The 26,806-nt window shown below is 46.7% G+C and overlaps 1 protein-coding gene across 8 annotated transcripts in view; it reads right to left on the bottom strand.

Annotated features, from left to right (window-relative positions):
• The window catches only part of PARD3 (par-3 family cell polarity regulator), a 2,149,932-nt gene that overhangs the window by 4,979 nt on the left and 2,118,147 nt on the right, over nt 1-26,806 (bottom strand). The window lies entirely within an intron of this gene.

Genomic DNA, 26,806 nt, shown 5'->3' with positions numbered 1-26,806 from the left:
AAGGCAGGAAGCTTGGGAAAGGGATCCCCTGAGCTCCTTTGAGCTGCTACCTTCTGATTTCAGGGCTTCTTAAAGACATTGTTGGTAGGAACGTTTGTGAACTATAGTTTGAAACTTGGGGAAGATCCCTGAATCCCTTTGGAACTCTGTTGATTGTGTATCAGAACTTACGGCTTGGGGAAGGATCCCATGGCTCCTTAAAGACATTGTTTGTTGGAACCTTTGTGTGTTGTTAACTTAGACTCGAGGCTTGGAGAAAGGGAGTCCAAGACTTTAATGAACATTTTCCTTTGGAACTGTGTCCTGAACTTGGGTGAGGGAGCTAGAGACCGCTCCATATGTTTACTTTCAACACTATTTTGAGTTGACATATCCGTACACTACATTGAAGTATTAGATGTGAGGGCAAGCATATGCTTTGACACAGACAAACGTTTGTTTTGGACTGTTAGACATAGACATTCCTTAGTTCCTTTAGGTAGGGCAATTCCCACCATAGTAATAGGGCAAGTTAGTCATTACACCCATCCTGATATTTTTAGAAAGGTTTTTGAAACTGTTACATTTGTTGTCTGTGTCATCTCCTGATACCATGCCTGTCTCACAGTTAACATAATCACACCTCTAAAATAACACAAACATATTTTGACTTAAAACCGTAAAGCAGACAATACAAAACAAAACAATCATGTACAATGGAATGGCTACCTCACATTAACTGACATCCTTCAACAACATCGGCACTTTTCTCACACGTCCAGATTTGCCACCAACCATCTCTCTTCCATCTAGCCACTCCTCCTGAACACCAACCTCCACTGCACCAGCTGCCACATCCACATCCTCCCAATCACCATACACATCAACCACATTTTGTCTTCCCATATCGCCAACAACCGTCCACCAATCCCTTCCTTGCCGTCCACAACTTCATCCATATTCCATATGGATCCATCTTCTAATATTACAGCATTAAATAACCTCTCCACCACTCGGAATATTGATGCTTCCCTTTTCCTACATGGGTACTTCTTGACTCTCACCCACGATAACAACTTAACCCTAGATGATTTCATCATCTCCAGTCTCTTGTCATAATTGTTTTTATACTTCTCTTCCACCTGCAACAATCTCCTCCTTGACCTCCCCTTCCCTGAACTCCACCTAATTCCTTCTTACCCTTGAGTACTTTATTAACCCAGCTAGGAATGAGTACAGTATTAGCTTCTCACCCTGATCTATTGGACTGGCGACACTCCCATAACACCGCTCTGTGCTACCTTAGTGTTCCTTAACTTCCCTCAAGGTCTCTCTCATGTTCATCCCATTCCTTACTGCTTGTCCCACAGCACCATAAAAATCACTTTCAAACTGCTCTACCAATCCATTGGATTGGGGACAATACAACGACGTAAACTTCCACTTCATTCCCTTGTTTTTGGCAAAAACGGCCACTTCAGCACACTTAAATTGCAACCCATTTTCACTTATTACCTCAGACGGGTATCCCATCTGTCTAAATACCTGCTCCATAAGGCTTATAATCTCACCACTAGAAACGCGCTTTACCAACATGGCCTCTGATTTCACCATCTGTCATTTGCAAATTGAGACGTTATATAGGTTAATCAGAACCTTCAGTATTAATCCATGAGTATGTACTTGCCATCTCTCATGGGACTGAAGTGGTCCGCTGCTAAATACACCAAGACAGAGCCTGGGAGCCGCAATATTGGCAGAGGTATAAGGTCATCTGGGCAGGTGGTACACTGACAAGTGACATGACTATTGGGAGTTCTACCAGCTTATCAAGTGACAGGAACCATATGGGGTCCCTTACTTTTCTTTGCCACACGCCCGCAAATTCCCTTGTGGGCAAGATTGGCAATTAACTGCTGCAGATATTTTGGGATTACCACATCTGTGACCGTCTGAGTATTACATTCTCTGCCAACATGGAGAGTTTGCATGTATGTTTTTGAAGGTTAGATCAGCAGTATAAACGTCCTAGTCACCACTGTGCGTATAGTCACACAACTCCATCTGTGTGACAAAATGAGCTCTTCAACTTCACCAAGTGTTTGTTTCTTTTTGGTGTACTTGACAATATGTTGAAATAATGTCAGACTGGTGGTAGTGCTCCAGTAATGAAATTGACATACTCCTCAGCTGAAGAACGCAGTACCGCGTTCTGTGGTGTAATGGATTAAGGAGGCTGACATGGTGGTATTATTTTGGCTATAAACTTTTACGCAAATGCAGAAAAGTACCTGTCTCTACCTATTTCTAGAGGGGTTTTCCCTTCCTCAATACAGAATAACTCGGGTGCTCGTAAGGATGCAAGTCAAAAAACCAATATACTGTCCTCTGTCGAAACCCACAGCTCTATCCCCACCATTAACCCCTTAAATGCCAAGGATGAGCCATCTCCTCCTAGACATTATCTCCGTAGTGCCAAGGACGAGATAGCTTGTCCTTTTTGGTATTTAGTTTTGTGCAGTCCCTGCACACCCTCCCTCACGGCCCAGGGGTTGTATTACCTTCAGATTCACGTCGGCCTGCGTAATGCACACCGACATGAAACCGAAAGTAATTTTCACTGTGGCAGCTGAAATGGCTGCAAGGTGCGCTTGCACCTGCTAACCCTCGATCTGAACGGCACAAGTGAGACTCTCCCCTTTTCAAGGCCACCTTTTCTGAAGCATTGCTGGGCGGGTATCGCTCGGATCAGCAATGCCCACTCGACACCAGGGATTTGTTTTGGGAGTGGGGGGAGGAGTTGCTTACTATGTAAGCGGCCCTCATCCTATCCCTGGACCCCAAACCATGAGGGCAATACCCTTGGGGCAGATGGGTGATCATCTACCCCCAGGGAAGGGGGCAAGAAATAATTTAAAAAATGAAGTTTTGGGCGGGGGTGGGACATTTAGCCACCAGGGAATTTTGAAAGGGAGGTGGCTCTCTCACCCCCACCCTAAATGGATGGTGGGGCAACTCATGTAGCCCTCCCTGGGGGCAGATTTCTGCCCCTAGGAAGGGGTACATGAGATCATGAGATGCCCCCCATCCATTTGGGGTTGGGGGAGAGGCCACCAGAAACATAGGCAAAGGCCCCCCCAAGCCTTGGGAAGTACGTATTTCCCCCCTGGGGGCAGAGGGGAACACATGCATGTGCCCATCTGCCCCTAGGAAAGGGGCACAACAATTTTAAAGAAACGTTTACGTAAGGGCACCTGTGGGAATGCAGGAAAGTAGGACATGTGGTGCTAGCAGCGTGTTTCGGTGGGTGACCCGATTGAAATTTGCAGAAATTCTGTTTTTCCCGCCAAATTTCGGACTTTGCTGGGGATTGTGCAAATGAATTCTGGGGCGATTCACGCAAGTCAAACCTCTGTGGATTCCCACGGGTGTCCTCTTTTCAGAATGCATGGGGTTCCCTGTTTTCCTTGGTGGCTTCGACACCCTAGGCCCAAATCTGTAGGTTGTCCACATGAGCAAAATTCGAGAAAATCGGCTCTGCGAAAAGACTTGGGTCTACCAGTATTTTAGGCTTTCCCCTTTGCGCCCAAGTAAGTGCACCCACACATGTGAGGTACCGTTTATGTCGCGACACCTGTGGAAACTCGGGAAGGTAGGCCATGTGTTGTTGGTAGCGTGTTTCGGTGGGTGACCAGAGTGAAATGAGCGGAAATTGCTTTTCTTTCCTGTCATTTTCCCGATTTTCGCCAGAACTATGGAATTCTTCCCTACATAGTTGTTGCCTGACCTGCGAAAATCACCCCTTCCTAAACTTGGAATTTTGTCTACTTTTCAGAAATGTAGGTCTTTCTGGCTTCCCATTCAGCTTTCCTACCCTTTTCATACATTCCTTCCACGCATGTCCTATTGGACAAAAAAGGCCAAAATCGTCTACCTCTTTCAAAACGGCTGATTAGCATATCAAAATATGTTTTTTTTGGTTTCCACTCAACCTGTTCTTGAAGGCCTGGAAAATGGTGAATTCAGCACAGCAAACCATTTGTTCCTAGCTCTTACAAGGATAAAAACCACAGCTTCTTTGTAAAAACATTTTATTGGCATATTCTGAAAAATCCAAAAATGTTTCCCTTTTTGGTTATTTTCTCTTAGTCCCCTACAGCAAACTAGGATTCCTGTGTGGCATTACGACTGCCTACATGTGGGAAAAAAGGGGGCCACATTTGGCTGAGATATCTCTTGTAACAAAAAAGTTAAGATTGAATGGTGAAATACCAAAATCACCAAAAAAGGCCTTGGCACTGTGGGGAAATACCCATGGCAGTTAAGTGGTTAACAAATAAACCAAGAAAAAAAGAGTTCAATGAATTCAATAATTCAATTCAATTCAATTCAATTCGAATGTCTCCCTTCTCTTGGTGAAACAATCCAGTCTTCGGCTGGCGTCACAGCAGTCTCTTGCACCAGAGTCCGATTTACCAAATACATCTGAAGAATGACCTCTGGTCTATCTGGAAGAGTTTTGGAAACTGTTCCTTGATAGTCCTTTGTACAAGTCTTTAGAAGATTCTTTATTTCCTCATAAGAATTTGGAACAACAGATTTAAGACTTTATCAACTCTTCTTCTTATTGGTGGCACTTTGTCCAGACTTTTTACATCTTGACCATGGGGAGATTACTTTGTGACTGTTCTTCGTCCTTTTGGTATCTTTCAAATATGTTGGGTTTCCCACTCATGAGATTTATGTTGTCTCATGTCACCAATGTAGATCACTCCCAAAGAATATTTGACTCTTGGTTCTCTGGGTATCACTACTGTGATGAGGCAGATCACTCCCAAGGAATACTTCACTCTTCAGGCTCCCTGGACCCCACCTCGCCTTCCTGTTACACTTATCTTCACAGGGGAGCACAAACAATTCCTCTCAGAGTATCAGGTCACTGTTGGCTCTGTACGCGTTAAGCACAAATTCCTGCTTTCCTTCTCTTTGGTCTGTGTGGCTCCACAGAGCCGTTGCTGTGGCGGTATTAGTGTATTTTATGGACGAGATGGTCCACCTCAGAGAGGCCCCACATCTGCTGGATTCCTCCTGCTTCTGCAGTGAGCCGGGTTTACTACTTAAGGCTTTTATAAACTATACCAATTCGCCCTCCCTTGCTCCTAAAGAATCTCCCCTATATGAATCCCCTTCAAACCCAAACCCCATTAAATTCGAAAACCACAACCCCGAGAGTCCCTGTTTCCCAGTGGATTTTTTACCCGAATACTCCCAGTAATTTTCCTTTCCGTTGCTCGGATTACTATTTCTCGCGCTCCCAGTCCGCCCAGACAAAACACTTCCATTCCCACAATTTACCCAGCTCATTTTATGATAATCCCAGTCATTCCCATTTGTTTCACAAACCCTACCAATCTCACCCTTCTGAACGTACCAAGACCCCTAGGACGAACAATATCATTCCTCATGACACTTCCCCCTTTTACAACACAAACACTTTCACCCATCGCGAAAGACTACGGACAAACACCAAAGCCGTTTACCTGACATGTCCCAACGCCAGAGTCAGGCAAAGTGAAGCAATTAACAAGAATCTCTCACACACCTGATGACCCTTTCCCACCCCCACAGGGATAACAGGTGGAGCACGAGAGCACAATACGAGCAAAGCAGACCGCATGACGAGAGAGATAGCTCAGTACGGCAGTTGAAAAGGAGGAGAAAGACGTTGCAAATCTAAAGGGTGACGAGGAGAGAAGCAACCTTGCCCTTTCCAAGCCAGGCCTGTGAAACACCCACAGAAGGAAACTTAAGACCACGAACAATAGCCAGCATGTGTTGCAGCAGATGTCAACGGTACACAAGCCCCTCCTCCACTGATAACTAAGCGGAGTGGAGACGCTGGCCACTGTGGTACCGGCCTTATCTCCAGAGAAGAGAAAAGCTGAGCGGTTCATCACAACCGGTGCATCGAGGGGAGAACCGATACGAAACCGAACTGTGTTGAACAAAGTAGCAAAACAGCTAATTGTTGAAACTACCATTACCAGAAGGCCTTGAGAACAGCACGAGAAAAGGGTAAAAGTGGTCATACAGGAGTTTAGTAAAATCCTACGTACAGTCGGAAGTCTTTGACCGGCAAATGAAAGTGAAGCTAAGGGAAGAGAATCCTGCATTTTGTGAATTGCAAAGGTTGGCAAGAGTGAACCTGACAGAGGGATGCCAATAGAGAGGGGGCGAAGTCTGACGTCCCAATATACAGGGGTTGACAAGAGTGAACCTGGAAGAGGGATGTCCACAGTGAACTGTTCAAAAATACATTAAGATTTGTGAATGGCACAGATGAAATTGTGTGGAAAGCCGTAGTGAACCTGATGGAGGGAGGCTGAAATTCGAGAGGGTTCTGAGCCCGGAATAGGGGGACCCAAGAATGACAAACCATCACTCTAAAGACACAGAAGAGAACTTTCTGTTTTGTTGTTTGAATATATCAGGCCCTCAGAAGCAAAAGATTAAAACACAGAAGCTCCGAATATAGAAAGACATTTTCTGGGGATCTGAGCCCAGAAGAGGGGGCTCCAGGGGTGAAAAGGCATCACCCAATGTGCACGCAGAAAGGAACTTTTTTTTATTATTTTTGGAACATATCAGATCCTCGGACGAAAGAGACTTTTTGTAGAAAAGAGACTTAACCACTGAAGGCCTTGATAGTTGAAAGCGGAACTGTTGGCTTGTGCTGGGAAAGCTTGAGAATGTGCTGTGCTCCTAAGTTCTACCTTGTCCCGTGCTGAAAAGGTGGGGAAGGGAGACACTGACTACTGCATCCCGACTTATTATTTGTGAATACCTCTTTCTTTCCTGTGACCCTTAACCCACACTCATTGTTTGTATTTAGTGTAAGGATTGGCAATAGGTTTTTCTTAGTATAGGCCCCTTTTATTTGACAAAACCCCACTTAGACTGCCTTATTATTATTTGATGGTCGTAGCTTGCTCCCATCTTAGATTTAGGTCTAGATTAGGCACCTTTGAACTGTGATCACTTGTGTCTGTCTTTACTGTTGCCATTATGAGTTCCTTACATAATCGAGTCCGTCAAAATAAAAGGGCCTATACTAATAAACGTATTGCCAATCTTTACTTCTAAATACAAATAGTGTGGGAAACAATGTTATGCAAAAGAACAGTGCTCAAGAAACGAAATGCTAGGATATTCAAGCCATGGGCTTCCCTTCCCCACATTTTCAGCATGGGGCACAAGGCTGCACACTCGAGCTTAAGCACACTCTCTGGCTTCTCTAGCACTAGGGTGCAGTTCAAGACCTCAACATCAGGGCCTTTTGTGTCAAAGTCTCTTTGCCATGCGTTTCAGAGGGCCTGATGCAACACAACAAATATTAAAGTTCCTTTAATATTCTTCTTAGGATTTCACATATACAACTTATCGGGTGATTTTCTGTTCAACCGAGGTCCCTTCTGCAACCACTCTTTCGCCACTGCAACCTTCCCTTGCCCCCTGAAGCACTCTCTTGTGCACCCTCTGCTCAAGAAACATTCAGCCGTCCCCTCCTGTCCGGCTAATTATCGCCTGATCTCATCACTCCTTTCCTGGGCAAACTCTTGGAAAAGCTGCCCATCTCCCAGCTTAATCTTCACACTGAATCTGTTGGTTGTCTCCATGATCATTAGTCTGGCTTCAGAGCATCCAGAAGCATGGTAACTGCTCTCCTGTACATCCGTGAAGACCTGCTCTCTAACCTTGATGCCAACCTCTCCTCGGTCCTCATCTTACTTGATAACCTGGGTATCACTGATCAGTCTCTGGCCTGGCTGACTTCTTTCCTCTGAGTCCAACCCTCCCAGGTCCAACTTGGGTCCTTCATCTCCTCTCTCTCTATCTCTACCTGTGGTGCTCCCCAGGGGTCTAACCTTTCTCCAAGGTTGTTCAACCAAAACCTGGCACCTCTCGCCCACCGCATTGTAGCTCTCTGGTCCAACTTTCAGTGCTATGCGGATGACACTGAACTCGCTTACAGGCTCCCCTCTGCCGCCTCTGCTCCTTCTCTCATCCCGGATTGTCTGCGCAATCCAGGAGTGGTTTGCCGCCAATGATCTCATCTCTGCCTGAATGCCAATAAGACAGAGATCCTCCTTATCGGCACACATGCACCTTTTCCTGCCACTCTCTGGTCGGCCTCCCTTGGACCCCCCTCCTGCTCCCACCTGTGAGGCGAAGAACCTCAAGGTCATCTTCAACTCCACCCTCTCCTTCTCTCCTCACATCTCTTGACGTCTCTAAGAAGTCAAACTACCAACTGCACCTCCTCAGAGCTATTCTTCCTTTCCTTGCCTTCCGTCAGAAGCTCACTGTCTCCAGAGTTCTGGTTCTCTCTAGGCTTGACTACTGCAACAGCCTCTTTTTAAATCTGCCTGCCTCTACTCTCTGTCCTCTACAATTCATCCAGAGCAGGACTGCAAGATTTGTCCTTGGCCTCTAGCCCAGGGATTGTATCTCTCCAGCCCTGAAATCTCTCCATGGACTCCCAGTGGCTGCAAGGATCAAGTTCAAGACCCTTTGCATTTTCCACAAGCCCTTCTGGGGCCGCAATACCTCCAACTCTGGCTTCGGAAATATCTTCCTTCTCGAACTCTTCACTCCTCCACGTCCAACTCCCTGAGGGTCAGGCGCTTCTCTAAGCAACGAGTTGGGGCAGATCTCTCTCTTCGGCTGGCGCCTCCCTCTGGTACAGCCTTCCTGCCTCTCTGAAACATGAGCAGAACCATCTCTGGTTCCCAAAGCATCTCAAGACGTTCCTCTTTGCTTCTGCCTGCTCTCTTCTGATACTGCACTGGTCACTTAGCCACCCTCTGAACTTTGGGCCCAGGTCCCTGCCCGCCCATCTGCACACCTATACTGCCTCCTGGCAACCCTGGCACTTGGGTCTGTATCTGCAACCCTACAGTCCGTTTACCTGCACTTATTCAGACACTGTTGTCTGCACTTAACCCTTGCACTGCCACCTGCTGGCCGCACTACTTGTTTTTGATCATGTGTCCTGCACTTGCCCTTCCTCTGGCACTTGTCCCCTACCCTCAGCCTTGCACTTGTGCAATCTCAATGTCACTAGGCCTACTAAGATTGTTGTCTTTTTCCTCTCTTTGTTTACCCTCCTTTGCCTCATTGCGCAGTGAAACACTTGTGTATAGGTGCGTTATAAATATCATATCATATCCCCCACCACCAGGCTCAGACCCACTTTAACACAAAACCTTTAATAGGTATCGCGTCTCATATATCAAGCGTTTAACAAGGTTTGTCCAGCGCTCGCCATACAATGTTGCTGCTTGCACCCTTGGCTTCAACACAAACCGGTCTTGTATCGGTCTCCCCAACTCACCAGCTGTGTTGATTTCACTGATGCTGCTTTGCTATTGGAGACAAGAAAAGGTGCAGTGCCAATCAAGCACAAAGTTACACCGGTCCCTCTGACAGAGAGAAGTGCATTGCAAGATCAATTTAGGAAGATGATCAAAGAGGGCATGATCGAAACAGTGAAGTCATCAGAGGGGCTAAGCCTAGAGGTACCAATTAAAAAGCAACAGTCCAATGATATTAAAATCTGCATTGATCTCCGCAGTCTCAATTTAGAAATTATAACAGATAACTACCCATTGCCAGGCATAACCAAATTGATCTTAATGATAAAAGAAGCCAGGTACTTCTCAAAGTTGGACATGCGGGATACATATCACCAAATAAGTTTGCACAAAGAATTGAGGCCTTTGACAGTGTTCATCACATCGTTTGGCACCCAATTCACCAGAATGACATTTGGCTTGTCATCTGCCGCCTTGGTGTGCCGAAGAATGATGGTCTCGCTGTTGCAAAACACTGGCAATGTCTCATACTTTCAGGATGGTATCCTCATTTATGCCGAAGGTGAGGAGACTCACAATATCATGTTAAGAAATGTGCTTACTAAACTGCAAGAGGCAGGAGTGAAGTTGCGACATGAGACGCGTTTGGTTAAGGCAAGGAAGGTGGAATATTTGTGATACAAGATTTCACAATAAGGCATCAGTACCAAGAAAAACATGCTGCAGGCAATTGGAAAGGCTGCAGTGCTGGCCAATAAGGAAGAAGTACAATCGTTCTTAGGACTTGAAAAGTATGATGCCAAGTTTGTACCCTGATTCTCAGAAATGACAGCGCTCGAGAGAACTACTAAAGAAGGGGACAGAGTATGAATGAGGCCCAAACAGAAGAGAGTATTTGAAGAGGTAAAGACGATGATCGTTGAAGTCCCATTCCTATGACCATTCAATCCGATGTGGAAGACCTACATCAACAGTAGAAGACCTACATCACCAGTGATGTGAGTGCATATGGGTTAGGAATGACATTTATGCAGAAAAGAGGAGATGCAGAACACATCGTGGAATATGAATAAAAGGCACTGTCAGATGCGGAGAAAAACTGTTCCACAGTGGAGAAAGAGATGATGGCTTGCGCCTGGGCAGTGGAGTAAATTAGGACTTATGTGTGGGGCACCAAGTTTGATCTAGTTATGGATCACAAGCCATTGTTGCACATGTTGAGCCCAAATGCGGCGAAGAGATCTACTCCAAATTTGGCGTGCACAGCAGCAACACTTCAGGAGTATACATATGAGAGTGCGTATCCCAGGATGGAGGAATGCACAAGCTGAATGTATGTCAGGCCTACCGGTGCAAGGAGGCAAGGCAATCACGTTCCTGCAAGATGAGTGGGAGGTGGCATCAGTTGGATACTTGGAGTAAAGAATTCATGGAGATGAGTGAAAGCCACTGGCTAGAAGAACGGCCAAAGATGATTTTGTCATGCAAGTGACCAAATGGGTCAGAAATGGATGGCCGAGTGAAAGAGCCATTTTGGAAGGCTTAAGACCATACTGTAAGGTTGCAAGAGAGATTTATGAAGTGGAGGGTCTGCTGCTGATGATACCCGACTCTTTGTATCTTTCTCCTTCAGATTTACCATTCACATGAATCTCTTGGCTTGTCTCTCTGCTATTAAAACCTGGATGTCTGATCACTTTATAGTTCTTAATGCTTCGAAAATGGAAGTTCTTTTCTTCTCAGCTTGTACTATCACTCCTTCTGTTCCACCTCCCTTTGTTCAATTTCCACCTTCTCACCTTCCTATACATCTTACTGCCTGTAATCTTGGTCTTCATCTTGATACTGACCTATCTTTCACTTATCACATTTCAATCATTTCTCGCTGCTGTCAATTCCATATCTAACATCTGTAATGTTAAGGCTTTCCCTACTTTCAGTGCTACTAAACTATATGCTCTAATTTCCTCACGATTATTCTACTGTTCTGCACTTCTCTTTGGTCTTCCTGTCTCTTGTTTAGCTCCTTTAAAGTCTTCTTCAATTCGTCTCTTGTATTCCATGCCTATTCGTGATTCCATTTCTTCTTCCCTAGCCTCTCTTTGATGGCTTCACTACCATAATCGACTGAAATTGAATTTTCTCTGTATTGTATTCAAGCCCCTCATGGTCTTCCTACTGTCCATCTTTCTTCCCTTGTCTCTTTCGATGTCCACTCCCGCGTTCTTCGTTCTGGGTCCTATTTTTTATTAACTGTGCTTCCTCGTCCTTGTGCACCTTCGTGCCTTCGCTCTTTTTCTTTGCTTGCTCCTCTTCATGAGAGAGAATAACATTAAGCAGATAAAAGCAGCCCTGAATCATCCCCCAGCCAATGGGCTAGTAGAAAGGACAAATCGATTCATAAAAAGGAGCCTTGCAACTTTCCATGGCATCAGGCAAGGATACAGAAAAGACTGTGAAAGAAACAGTGGCTGCTCACCGATTAATGCCCAATGGAACCACTGATGTGTTGCCATTTCACATGCTGAGAGGCAGAAGGGCTGCATTCATGCTAGTGCCTCAATGGCTATCCAAAGTGAGGGAGGATGACCCCATAAATATTGACGATGTAGCTTTGAGAATCAAGAAGAGCAATGAACATGTGGAAAGGTGGGGTGACGATCATAGGGCAGTGCAAAGAACAGAGGTAAATGAAGGAGACATGGTGAAAATCCGTCTACCTCACAAGGATTGCATGACAGGGTCTCGGTACAGCCAACCCTTCCAGGTAGCACAACAATTTACAAATCATGTATGTATGCAAGATGGGAAACAGAACCTGGAGAGAGCGGCTGGGTTGGAAAAGGGGCTCACTGCTGAAAAGGGGTCCTCACCCCACACGCAAGGGAAAAGTCCTGAAAAGGGAAATGGAGTCACCATAGAGGAGAGCGAACAAGGAATGACCAGCAATTCAAGAGAAAGGGAAGAAGAGATGAGTAGAGGGAGTGAACAGCGGGGTGAATGGGATGCTCTGGCACCGACAGTTATTAGAGAGGAAGCCGACGAAGAAACATCACCCAGTTTAAGGAGCGAATACGGGCAGCCCGCAGCGTGAAAGGAGGAGCTCTACGAGGTACCAATACTTTGTAATGGAGAAGGACCATGCTGCTCAAGAAAAGGAGGTATGTGGAGAGAAAGTCTTGCGAGAGCGGCTCTGGCCGTCATTTTGGGAAACTTGACTCGAGGGACAGGAAACGAGGCTCAGCGTGCAAAAGAGATTTAAGCGCAAGGAACTGCAGTGAGGGGTCGCACTGCGGCACTCCTCCTGAGCGGGGTGCTGCGCTGGCATAAAGTATCATATGTCGGACTGGTTGGGACAGTTAAGTAACTAGTCCTACATATCATAAATGGTTGCAGGAGAAGCTCAATAAAGAAGTGATTATCAAGTAAGTGTTGGAGATCTGCTTTCAAGACACAATAAAAGGGTTTGCTGCTTCTCAACGGTATCTGCTTAACTATATACGATCTTATTCTAATATAGACTTTTGTTCAAACTATAGCAAGCACATGTCTAAACGGCTGCAATTATTTGGAGCAGCTCTATGTGGGTGTAACAAATCACATCAAATTTTTGTTGGCCCATACCGCAGAGGGATTGCAGGGGGGTTCTAACAGGGTGCAGGGGGAGGGCTATAGCCCTGGGTCATTTGGTTGTAGCCCTGGATAGAGGCTCATGAGTGACAACTAAAAAGGCTAGATAGCACCGAGCCCTGACAGTTCCGATATTAGCATAGCCCCAGATCTTTTCCAGGCCTAGCCACACCCCTGCCCTTCGGAAATATAAAAATGCAAAATGCATCGTGTTTCGCATATGTACAGCAAAAGAGAGGACAGCATTTCAGTAAGCCTTTTCGTTCCAGTGTTGCAAGAACAAAGCTAAGCACACCACCGAGCCGAGAACTGACCTCCAAATTGTTTGCATGATGGTCAATTTTCGTTTTCCTTTCAAAGGAGCACACGCATGTGTTCAGCCAAAGTACTGTGATTGTCAACACTTGGGAGTTAATGAGCCAGGCAATCTGAAGAAATAGGTCCTATCGTGCACACCGTCGAGGGCACGACCCCTGCAGTGTTTACCTATTCGAGGGAGGGTGTGCGAGTTTAATCGCTTGCATTTGCTAGTTCTCAAAACCACTCTATTTGCAGACCCCGTTATAGCCACACAACTATCTAAAATTACTGTGTTGGGTTGGGATGTTTTATCACAGCGTTTCAACGGTGCAGATGGGCAGGGTAAAAGTTAGACCTCGCGTTCCGGGGCAGACGTTTATCTTCAGTGTCCTGGATGGTAGGAACCTTAACTAACTGCTATAAGAGGTCATTACAAGTTGTACAGTATTCTTGTTGCATAGATGAATAGCGCTACGACCCGGAGGCAGCTAAGCGCTCGCTTTTCCAACAACAAAAAAAGCTGCCATTAGCTAGAACTAAAATAGCGCTGTTTTGATTTCCCTCCTGAAGGAGAGTAAATTCAGTAGGCTATTCCTCTGAAGTACCGCATTCAGTATTCTAAGGAGTTTACATGTATTAAGACCATCACCTGCTAGGTCCGTAAACCAAGTCGCACATGCAGTATTTTAGTAAAATTAAAAATGCATTTCCATCGCCGGAGGTGGAGAGGAATTGTATATATGGGACAGCATTAATAGCTGCAAACGACTGCTAGCCTAGGAATATAACATACATACAGAAGGGTCACTTGCGACCCTTCTGTGCATTGCACAGTGTAGACATGGGCATACGAATGTGCACATCTCTGTTCACTTTTGATCCACTTTTGGAGTAGCATTCTTCATGCAAGTGAAGAGGCACAGCAGGGCATTGTGGGCAAACATGTTTTTGGGAAGCACCCTTTCCCCCCCAAAAGTGTTATTACTGACACATTTTGTTAACTGCATGCATTGTGCATGACTTGTGAGCCCCATTCATGGGTTGATATTAATGACAGGCATTATTTGAAATGCAACCTATTTTGTACTGTGACCACCAAACGCATGATGTCACTATTGTGGATGTAATGGCCAGAGTTATTTTGAAGCCGTCTGCTCACACCATCACATTACACATGTGCCTGTGGAGCGGGACCTGTTGGTAATTGAAATAACTTCCACAAATCAATAACTAGGATGATGTCTTTCAGCCATACCATCCTGGATGTTATAAGGTAGAAGCACACATGAAACCAAAATATCCTGTTTTCGCAAGGGGGCTTTCAAAACGCATGGAGGCATGAAGAAGTATGCTCACTCAATCCTGACTGCCACTCACTTTGACCCTCCTCTTAGAAAAGAAGACGAAAGTACCAATGTCCCCATGTGCCTCTGCTCGTCTAGGAAAAGGGTATTTAGAGAAGTATGGCACCTCATTACTTGCGGCCCCGTTGCATGCCAGGCATGGTGCATGCATCGTGTGCCAGGCTAACAGTGCCCCCCCCCCAGGCCCGTGAACAAACAAGCAGCAACCGTTTTGGCTTTAATGTAGGAATGGGATAGGCATGTGCCAGGCACTGCCATCATGGCACTACCTGGATATAAGATGGCAACATCTGACAAATGGCGTCAATAATTTGATGGCAGTGACTGGAAAATGCCTAGTTGGCTTTGCCAATGGTTGCTTTTGACGGGAATTCAATACAAGGAACAAAAGAGAAATTGCACATTGCTTAAAAATTGACTGGACGAATGCACCCTTGGTTAAGACATTTTTCTTACACCAGAAGCTGATAAACAACTACAATTAAACTAAAACCCTTCAGAAGACTGCAAATAAATGGCAGCCCCATAAAAGCACATAGCTCGAAGTTACGGTTCATTAGAGCAAGCTCAAAGACATCCCAGGTCAGTGCTTTAGGTGAGGAGGCGTAGGCGGTGGTTGGGAGTAGCAGAAGACATTAGGATGGCCAGGAGCAGTCAGGAGGAGGGTAAAAAGAAAAAAAATATCAACAGGCTGCATCTCCCTTCTGTAAGGAAAGGCTGGGTATCATCAATGAAGACCGACACAAATGAGACACAGTCAGTGGTAGAAGTGCACCGAACAAAGTAGTAGAACTGTGGCCTCGGCAGGGGACAGGGGGTAGGCAGAAGCATAGGGCAACATGTGACAAGGTGTTGCAGCCGGGGCATTTCAAGAGTGTAAGTGACTAGTAACTGTTGGGTGTCCTGACCCACGTTTGAGCTATCATGCTGCAACATTTGGTGCTGTGGGCTTAGAAAATCCAAGATGGCCAAAAAGCCCACATGTATGCCAGAATAGGAAAACTGTGTAGTACTGGCATGGAAAACATCATGATGACCAGAACTTCCCAGAAAATGCACAGGGAAATGCATGAAGAATAGGCTGCCACCCATTTTTGCCTAGGTTGTGAGCACAGGAGGGCACTGCCTAAAACCACCATTGGGCTACCCACACAGTAGCCTGAAACCATTGGGAATGGCAATGCTGATTGCCAAAAGCAACCTAGAACTGTGGGGAATTCATTTTCTTAAATCCCAAAAATGGTTGCATTACCAGTACTCACCACTATCAGAAAGCCGGCGTTTTAAAACCACCAGACATTTGTGTAAAACTGAACAAATGAAACAAAACCAGACCAAGGAAAGACTTGCTAAGAGGTGGATACAATGTAAAACTATACTCTGAAATGACTTGAAGGAAGTAATTATTTAATGTGTATGTAAAAATCGTGATAGACTTAAACTGGGGGACAAAAAGTGACATTTTACCTTAAACCTGGCTTAATGAAACTGAATTCTGCCTGACATCTACCCCCACAGGAGTTAAAACCTGCTCAGCCACTCTTCCCCTTGCCAAAAGGAGTTGTCACCTCTCTGATTAGATTAGGGGTGGAGCAGCTACAGGGAGTTGAACAAAGGCCTGTCCTGGGCCCAGGCAGATGGTTTATTGGGGGGATCGTAAATGGCTTCCTTTTGAACAAAGCCCTTCCTTGACTCAGGCAGAAGTTATATTGGGGGCGTCGTAAAAGTGGCTTCCTCTTGGCAGAAACGGGGAGGGGCAGCCCCTCTGAGGACAGGCTGAGTTTAAAGAAAGTGGATAGACTGGTTTCTCCACCATGTGACCTGGGAAGGCACACCCCTGTTGGCCAGAATATGATTTTAAGAAAGATGTATAACTCATGGTGCGGACTTGTCAAAATTATCTAAATGATACCATAATTCTTGTGATTTTTCTGCCCACATTTTAAGAGGTTTTAGGACCTGGTGGTATGATCTGGGGGGTTGCTAGCGGAAAATAGGGTTTCACTCCAAATGTCTGCATGTTAAAAATCTGACACTTCATCAATTAATGTCCATACTCCTTGCGCACATGTGTGTACATTTGGGTAAATGTCCGATATTGCAAAACCAGTTAAAAAGTGCAAAATGTTGCCATTTCTGAATGCAAGCCCCCAGGAAGAGCAGAGTTTGAACAGAGTATACCTCATGTGATATGTGATGGGTGCATGTAATTTTAAACAACTGTGTATCTGTGCAATACGTATTTGAATCAAATATAGATTTGTGGGCAAACTGACCAGGGGAGGATCCTCTGACCAATAAAACCTACAGCATCACTCTGACTCACATTTCCTTCCCCCAATCATGGGAGAGGGGAGAATTGGGCCAATGACAAGTAGAGAGGGGCAGGCTTAGCTAGGCCCAGGCACACACCCATTTTCAAAACACATAAAAAGAGACTGTTGGGACAGGTAGAGAGATTTAAATCCAGTTGCTGCAACGCGCTCTGCCGGACCACACAACATCCAGAAGATACCAGATCCAACACTTAGACTTTAAAACTCCAAAGAACTTGATTCAGAACTCAAAGCAAGGGCCTAAACCCACAAACTGAGAACTCTTCTCAGCAGGCCTCAGCATCCAGCAAACCTAACAGCGGTAGCAGCATCCAGGAGCTGTGCAGATCAGCGCTGTGTCCAGAGAAAGCTGTGCAGAAAGATCCAGGAGCTGTGCACAGACGCTGTACCCAGAGATCCAGGAGCAGTGTCAGAGCAGACCAGCAGAGCAGAGACCAGACGCTGTGCGCAGAGACCGTCCGGGGCGAAACCAGAACCGAAGCCATCTTGACCCGATCCGTGAGACCTAGACCTTCCAAATACATTGTGAGTACAGCTAGGACGGTGTGAAACCAAATCTCTTAGTTTCCAGTGATATAATTCAATCTATTTAATCTAAGTAGAACTGCCTCCTAACTGTCACTTGTCAATTCTGCAGCCGCATAGCTGTCACCTGTCATTTTTAAAAGCTGTCCCCTGTCAATTTGAGTTACTTTAAATTCGAAAAACGACCTTTACAAAATCGTTCATATCTTTGGAACCGTTTGGGCTAGAAACTGCAAAGCCACCTAGATAGGGAAAAGGCAGAAAGCAATAAATTGATTCTGAAAGACCTGGATACCCAGGCAGAGTTTGATCAGGAGTGCCAGAGAGCTGGTGCCTTCCAAAGGCAAAGGGACGACCTGGCGGCACAGATGCAGACTCTTAGTCAGGAAAGGGACACCTTAGGCCAGGAAGTCTGCGATTTAAAAAGGAAAATGGAAGAAAATCACCTGGCCCTCCAGAGACTGGGTGACCTCCAAAAAGAACACCAGAACTTGTTAGAGCACACCAGGAGGGTGGAGGAGGCTCTGGGAAGAAACGAGCAGGCCAGTAGGGAAGGGACTCATGAGGTAACCCTCCTGCAGCAAAGACTGGCCCAGTACTCCAGGACCAATCAGGAGGCACAGAGAGAAAATGAGGCTCTCTGTCAGCACAATGATAGGCTCCAACAACAGGTAGCGATGCAGGAGAGACTGATAAGAGTCTAGTAAGGCCTTAACTGAGGAACTGAAAGCACAGGCTCTTGCATTGCAACAGGGAGCAGGGGCGGATAGAGACCAGGTTCGCTGGGAGAGGGAGACTCCTGAGCATAACCTCAGGAGCCCTAGTACCAGAGGCCTTCATATCTCTCAGTCCCTGGACTCTGCCACCCCCATGTCCCCTCGCGCACATGAGCACTGGGCCACAGGGATGGCAGATTACTATCCAACCAGAAGTATGGGGCTCATAGGCCAGTACCTCCCAGGAATGGAGGGGCGAGCATCCGGGTATGGGCACCGAAGCACAGTGCAATTTAGTGGGGAACCCCAGGAGAGTAGGCCCATTAAGGGCATCCTGAAAACTTCTGCCCAGTTAGGTCAGTGGGGGGGGGTACCCATCAAATCCTGGCAACAAGGAGGAATCTGAAGACTCCTCTGAACGGTGCAGGACACAGGAGACCAGGTCCCCACATTCTGCCAGCCATTCCCAGGCTCGCAGAATCCAGGAAAACCTGGAAGAGCTGACGGGTACCTCTGGGAGCAGTGCCTCTGAGTCAGAAGATGAATGGACCAGGGTTACCCGAACCAAAAAGGCCAATAAGGAAAAAAGGGCCTTGCGTAAGGACCCCTTAAAACAGATTAAGGCAATCAGGAGTGTCATCACGCCTTATCATAAGAACGCCAAGTATTCTGTTTGGGAACACTTGGAGCTCTATGAGCAAATGATGGAGACTTTCCATTTGAAGGACAGCCAAAGCTGTATTCAATATGTAAAGTGGACCTTCTCCCCGGAATACTCCAGTTTCTTTGCGGGGCTGGAGGACCAAAATCATTTAAGATGGTCCACCTATAAGGCGGCCATCTTGAAACATTTTTCCGTTCACAGAAATCCTCAAGAGGCTCGCAAGGCAGCCTACAATTTACAATGTGGGGAGGATCAGGCCCCACAAGAATTTGTGCAGGAGTTGAAGCGTGCTTTTGCACAGACTACGAAAAGGGTGCGCACAGACAGCAAAGAGTTTGTCAATACTTTTTTCCATGCTCTGCCCAAATATATAATGACCCAGCTCGTGAGAGATTTTCATGAGAAAAGATCTTTAGACTGGGTCATTGAACAGGCTACCCGGATCTATGAGGTGCAAAAGCCCATAGAAAATAAAAGCAATACCCAGAAAAATCCCAAAACCAACAGCACCCCTGCTGCTGCCAAGGTGGCAGAGGTAAAGGTCACCCCCGTTTTGGATTTGGAGATGGGGGGGCCTAAAAACCTACCTGCACCTAATAATGCTAGGCCCAGAAGGTCCTCGGGCCAGTCAAAGACAGGGAGTGAAAGAGGTAGTCCCACATATGGGGTCCCCCGCTCCCCTGACTATGTAAGTCCCCGCTATAAGGGAAACCGACCAATCCTGAGTTATGTGTGGACTCCTCCAGCCCAAGGGGGAGGATCCAGCCAAGCACCTAACCCAGGGAACTTCCCTCCCAACTTCCCACAGGAGGGCAGAAATTCTCCAAATCCTGGGCAGAACTTTTTCCCCAGGTATCCACCCAATTTCCCGCCCCAAAATCATCCATCCTTCTTTCCCCAATTCCCTGAGCCCAGACAACCTAATCCGGGAGAGGGGAGGCCAAGGGTGGAGGGGTACCAAAATCTTCCCAACCAGGGGTACTACCAGAGAAGGGATAGCTACCCTTCCCGGGATCAGCCCAGGGGAGAAAATAGAGCCCCGTATCAGCCTGAGTGGGTTTCCCAGTTAGAGCGTCAGGTCCAAAATATGGCACGGGATCTGGGTCACATACTGAGGGCTCAACAGAACCCTCAGATGAGCATGCCACCGCAGAATGCCCCAAACTCTGGACCTGGTGCTCCAGAACAATGACGGGGGCAGCACCCCGATAACCCACCGGTTCCCAGGGAGGAGGCACAAGGGGAAGGGGGGTGTAAAGCCTTGGAGGAAGCTTCCTTCCCAACTTGTAAACAGCCCCTGGAAAACCAGGAACCGGAAACAAAATCTCCTGCCCCTGAAAGCCTGCCTCCCAAGAAGCAGAGGGGGGGTAGGAGAAACAAAGGACCCAAACAGACCCACTTTGTGGAGGAGGTACAGGTCTTCCAATTTGAGGGAGAGGGATCCTCAGAAGATCCTGGGAAAAGGATTTTCTCCTTCAGAGATGGGGGAACTCCTCCCAAGGAAAAAGGGGTCCCAAGGGATTCCAATCCAGACTGGGGAGATATGGAGACTGAGCTACCGCCGCCCATCATCTCATCCCAGAACCCACAATATCAAAATCCCCTGGTTCAGGCCCATCCTGGTGACTGCCTCCAAAAAGGGGGGGGGCGGACCAGAACCGGAACCAGGTGAACCCACAATGGCTCTGATCTCCAGTTGCCAACTTTTTCTTTCAGATTCCCAAGGCTCTCCACAGAATTCTGCCCAAATCTCTTCTCTAGCAATGTCCAAAACCAGAAAGGTAGCCCACCAGTTGTCCAAAAATGTGCATTATCTGTGCCCCCTTGAGGAGAAGGAGGGAAGATACTATGCCCCGGTACAAGTACAGGGGCAGGGTACAATTTTGGCACTGGTGGACACTGGATCCCAAGCCACCCTTCTGTCCAAAAGGGCCTTTGAGGAACTAAATGCAGGAAGGGGGGAAGAATTACCGTATTCCTCTCACCTCTCTTCCTGGACAACTGCAGAACTTTGACGGGAAGGAAATTCCTGTTGAGGGGACTGCAGATTTGGACATCAAAATTGGACGACACAAGGTGAAACACCCGGTCATAGTAGTGACTCCAGAGGGCACCCCTTGTTTACTAGGGAATGACCTCCTGAGAAGGTTGTCACCCCTAATAGATTGTGTAAACAAGGTCCTCTGGACCCAGACTAGCGGACCAATAAAATTAAAACAGAGTGTCAACCATGTTAGTTTAAATGGCACCTGCCACATGGTTGAACAAAAATCTGACCAAGTAGAATTTCACTTCCAGAACAACCAAATTCCAGACGTGACAGTAATAGCAGTAGGACAACAGACTGGTGATGGGGGGTCCTCTCTATTTCTGAAAATCAACCTTCCTTCCAGTTTAAGGTGGTATTCCACACTGGAAGGAAACACCCTGAAATTCTTTACTAATCCACAATCAGAAACTCCCACTCCTATAGTCCAGAAAGATGTGAAATCAGCTCAGGGCCTGGCTGATATCCAGCAAATTGGAGAGCAGTTGTTCATCCCTGTTCAGTTAAATGATGGGAAGGACTCTGTTCTCGCTCGAGTGTGTGTGAACAACGGTAAGAGCTTCATCAGCGAAGACATGTTCCGCCAACTCCCAAAAGATCCAGCCATTCCCACATTCAAACTGATAGACAAATGGGAAATGGACCTGGAAGCACCCAATTCCAAACATCTCCTGCCAAACAGGTGTATGCTCAAAATCTCCATTGGCAACAAGAGCATAGTCCATAATTGTTGGGTCGTGCGAGACGTCACTGCCGCCTTTTACTTAGGCAGTGACATTCTCAATCGCTTTGCCATTAGTTTGGACCTAATAAACTTCAAAGCTTGGTCCAGATTAGCGGATAATCCCATGGGCTTTGATGATCCAGAAAAAGCATTTAGGTCAGCTCAATTGCTACCTTATGCAGTTGAAATTCAGATCAAAGAGGAAGTCACCATCCCAGAAAGGACCCGACAATTCTCCCTGGAAGTGAAAGTTAAAAGAGGACAAAAATTGCAAAACCCTGATGCTTATATTCATCTAAATTCTTCTCTCCAACAGCAAGGGTTAGGGGTAAACCCAACACCATTAGTCAACATAGAACATGACACCATTCCAATAGAGGTGGATAACAGCGACTTAAAGAGTATTACTCTAGCCGCAGGCACCATTATTGGAATGGCGGTTGATGACCGACATTTTTCCATTGATCTAGGAAATGAACTGTTAGGACCAATCCCCAAGGACTGTTTTGACGGTCACAGTGATGATAACACACCAGACAGGATTTTCACCCGGCATGGGGGGAACTTACTGGTGTACACTTCTTGCCCTTATGGTAAGGAAGATGTGACTTGGGACTTCAGGAGGGTTGAGGTGATTTTCCAAGTCCATGAGGGCTGCCTTTCCCACCTGAAGCCCCCAGTCCAAATCAGCACTCTGACCAGGGACTTCTCCACCCAGCTGGAGGGGGCTGCTGAGATAGCCAAACCAGACGTCTTTCCAGGCTTCAGGCAGATGGTGGAAGAGAGAGTCAACCTAGCTGATGCCTGGGTGACTCTGGAACAGAAGCAAAAGTTGAAACAAGTTTTCTTGGATTTCCAAGATCTCTTTGCGATAGACTCATATGACTGTGGTCGCACCGACATCCACACCACAACAATTCCCACGGACCCTGGAATGACTCCAGTGTTTGTGAAGCAATATCGTTTGCCTCTCGCATCCATGGAGTCCCTTACTGAAATAATTAAGAACCTTGAGTCCCATACACAGCACCTTCAATAACCCGGTGCTGGGAATATTGAAGCCAAACGGCCAGTGGAGACTCTGCGCCGACCTTAGGGAGCTCAACAAACGGGTCCATACTTCCCGATGGCCTCTGCCCTACATTGACCAAGGGCTGGCCCAGATTCAGGGGGTCACAGGTATTCAAAGCAATAGACCTGACCAATGGATACTGGACCGTGCCTGTCAGTAGGGAGGACCAATACAAACTGGCTTTTACCTTTGGGGGCCAGCAGTACACATGGACCCCGGACTCCCTTCGGATACCTCAACTCCGGCAATGAATTCAACATTTTCCTACATAAGGCCATGCCCGACCTGGGTGCAAGGGGTAACCTGGCTTATGTAGATGATGTCCTCATCAAAAGTTCATCTGTGGAGGAACACGTAGCGGAGATCCGTTATGGTCTGACCCAGTTGAGGGCCACCGGAGCAAAACTTTCCTTTCAGAAAGCACAGTGGTGTAGAACCCGTGTTAATTTCTTGGGGCATGAGATTACTCCTCAGGGTCTCTGTCCCCAGGAAAAGAAAGTGGAAGCACTTCAGAAACTGAAAGACCCCACAGCTCTGCGGGAACTAAGGAGCCTCCTTGGACTGACTAATTACAGCAGAAAGTTCATTGAGGGCTACACAGAGATCACTAGACCCCTGATTCATCTCCTGAAAGAGGGGGTCAAGTGGGAATGGGGTCCAGAACAATCTGAGGCAGTAAGACAACTCAAACGAAACCTCTCACATGCGCCTTGCCTAGCTTACCCTGTCAGAAACAAGGAGTTCTTCCTGGAGACAGGGTTCTCTAATACATGCTTGACGGCAGTATTATACCAAAAGCATGACAAGGTCAATAAAGTAATCTCCTATGCGAGCAAAACTTTATCCTCTGTGGAGGAAAAATTCAACGATTGTGAGAAGGCACTCCTGGCAACGGTGTGGGCATTGAAGAATTACCGCCCGTTTATCCAGGGGGAACACATCATAGTGGAGACTCCACACCAGCCTCTGCAATATCTCCAAAGTGACAGAATCCGGGCCGGAAATGTGAGTAATTCCCGAATTACTTCCTGGATTCTGTCAATGCAAGGCTTTCCTGTGGAGGTCAGATATGGCCAAAACAAGAAGAGTCCCCTCGCGCAAGGTCTGGCTGACTTGCATGATTGTGCCGGAGAAAGCTGTCTCGAGGACCAAAGTCTAAAAATCAAGGACAACATGGAGGCATACCTTAATTCCCCACACAAAGTCTTTGAAGAAGACAAGTGTGAGGGAATGCCCACTGTCTATGTGGATGGATGCTCTTACCATGTTGACAACGACGGGGAGAAAGAACTGGTGGCTGGCGTAGGGAATGCATGGGTGAAGGAGTTTCCAGAACCCTCCGCTGGATACAAAATTGGTCCCCGAAGTAGTCAGGTGGCAGAATTGATGGCTGTGCATCAGGCCATCCTCCCTGCTGTCCAGCATCAACTCCACGAACTGGTCATAATCACAGATTCGGATTATGTACGGAACGGGTTCGTGGAGCACCTGGTTAATTGGAAAACCAGAGGCATGTTATGCGCTAATAACAAACCCCTGAAACATGGGAAGTTAATCCAAAACATTGATGATCTGGTCACATCGAATGGGATGACCATCTACTGGAAAAATATCAAGGGTCATTCCAAAGTAGAGGAACCAGACAAAACTGGAAATGACTTAGCTGATCAGCTGGCCAAAACCGGGGCCATCCAAGGGGATCTAATCGAAATAGAGTCCCTGTTGGGGGAAATCCAGGTCACTGCTATCACTAGGTCCCAGACAAATGCTCACAATGATCTTTCAACTGTCCAATGGAGCAAGGAGACCCCTGATGCTGATTTGATTACAGCTCAGAAGGGGGATCCAATTATTGTTAAGTTTTACCAACACCTTGAGGACCCTGAGAACTTTCCCCTGACGGATACCGATTACATTGGGAAAGCGGACCTAAGAGTGTTGATGAAATGTCCAAAAATGTTCCGGATCCAAGACGGTTTGTTGGTAAGGAAATCCAAAGCTGGCCACGATCAGTGGGTGGTTCCTACCTCATTCTGAAGCCTGATGTTAAGTCACGCCCATGATGCGGCCACCGCCGGTCATAGGGGGTTTCACACAACATTGGAAATCTTAAGAGAGGTTGCATACTGGCCACACATGGGGCAGGATCTCGACCAATACTTGAAGGGGTGTCTTGTGTGTGCACAATTTCAGCCAACATCCCTCACACACTGGGCGCCTCTCCAAAAGAGGGGAATGACACTCCCATGGTCAGATTTACAAATCGACTTTGTAGGCCCCGTGATTCGCTCCGCTAGGGGGAATAAGTACATGTTGACTGTGACATGCTTGTTTACCAAGTGGGTGGAATGTCTCCCAGCCCCAAACTGCAAGGCAGAAACGGCAGCTGCCTTGATGATTAACCACATCTTTTCCCGTTTTGGTCTACCTCAAAGGATTGAGTCAGACAGAGGTAGCCACTTCACCAGTGAAGTGATGACAAAGATGTGGGAGATACTGGGGGTCAAGAGAAAGCTACACATTGCTTACAGGCCAGCTTCTTCTGGAGCAGTGGAACGCTACAACCGGACAATTGTGAGCATATTAAAGAAGTTTGTGGCAGATTCTGGGCAAAGTTGGGATATCCGATTACCTCTGGTCCTAATGGCCATCAGATCTACCCCTTCATCTGCAACCAAAATATCACCATTTGAGTTGATGACTGGACGCAAGATGGTGCTTCCCCAGCATTTGCTCTACAGAACCCAAGAGCAAACGTTGATAAATGCCTCCACAACTCATGAGTATGTGGAGAATTTAAGGAAACACCTTCAGAATGCTTTTGCCTATGCTCAGCGGAATCTAGAAAGATCAGCCGAGAGCATGAAGACCCACTATGATTTAAAAACTACCCGAAAGGAATATAAGGTGGGTGATCGGGCCTATCTATACAATTTCCAAAGGAACCAGGCCAAACAGCGAAAATTTTTGCCTACATGGAAGGGACCCTTTGAGATTATAGACAAGATCTCCCCTGTGGCCTACAAGATCTGCATCCCCAAAAGCGGTTTGGCAGAGGGGGAAGACAAGTGGGTACATATAAATCAGCTAAAGTGTTGCCATCCCAGGCACACTCTGCAGCAACTGGAGGAGTCCTCTGCAATACCAGAGGGGGCCGCTCCAGAGAAATTCAGTTCCAACCCTAAAATATCCTACATATAGCCTATCAAATTCTGTGTTTCTCAAGTTTATGTGTTCCTGTCGCTTAATTTAAAAAAATGTGCATGTTCATATCTGTTGAGTTCTAAAATATATATGCCACCCCACTATATCAATGGTGGGGGAGAAATGTCCATGAATAGGTATTGCCGCTTTTCCTTTGTCGTCCTAGGAGAAAGAAAACCTGGAGACTGGCCAAGGACGACGATCCGGAGACCGGGAGCAGAGACCCAAGGGGCCCGGGGTACCGCCCAATATTCCCATCAGGACCGGCGAGGAGAACCGATCGATCAGTACCGGATGGAGGAAAAGATGCTGAACTGTGCCATTTGCAGAATTGGAAGAAGATTATGCTAACATACCAGTGCGTGGGTCATAACCTTCTGTGCACCCGACTCCCCATCGACTCAAATTCAAAGTGCAGTCACGTGGGGGGGCTTTGTTGGGTGTCCTGACCCACGTTTGAGCTATCATGCTGCAACATTTGGTGCTGTGGGCTTAGAAAATCCAAGATGGCCAAAAAGCCCACATGTATGCCAGAATAGGAAAACTGTGCAGTACTGGCATGGAAAACATCATGATGGCCAGAACTTCCCAGAAAATGCACAGGCAAATGCATGAAGAATAGGCTGCCACCCATTTTTGCCTAGGTTGTGAGCACAGGAGGGCACTGCCTAAAACCACCATTGGGCTACCCACACAGTAGCCTGAAACCATTGGGAATGGCAATGCTGATTGCCAAAAGCAACCTAGAACTGTGGGGAATTCATTTCCTTAAATCCCAAAAATGGTTGCATTACCAGTACTCACCACTATCAGAAAGCCGGCGTTTTAAAACCACCAGACTTTTGTGTAAAACTGAACAAATGAAACAAAA

Source organism: Ambystoma mexicanum, chromosome 2q (genome assembly GCF_040938575.1).
Source record: "Ambystoma mexicanum isolate Mex_15411 chromosome 2q, UKY_AmexF1_1, whole genome shotgun sequence".
Taxonomy (NCBI): Eukaryota; Metazoa; Chordata; class Amphibia; order Caudata; family Ambystomatidae; genus Ambystoma; species Ambystoma mexicanum.
The sequence above is the reverse complement of the archived record's forward strand: the minus strand, read 5'-3'. Positions and strand labels throughout refer to the sequence as shown.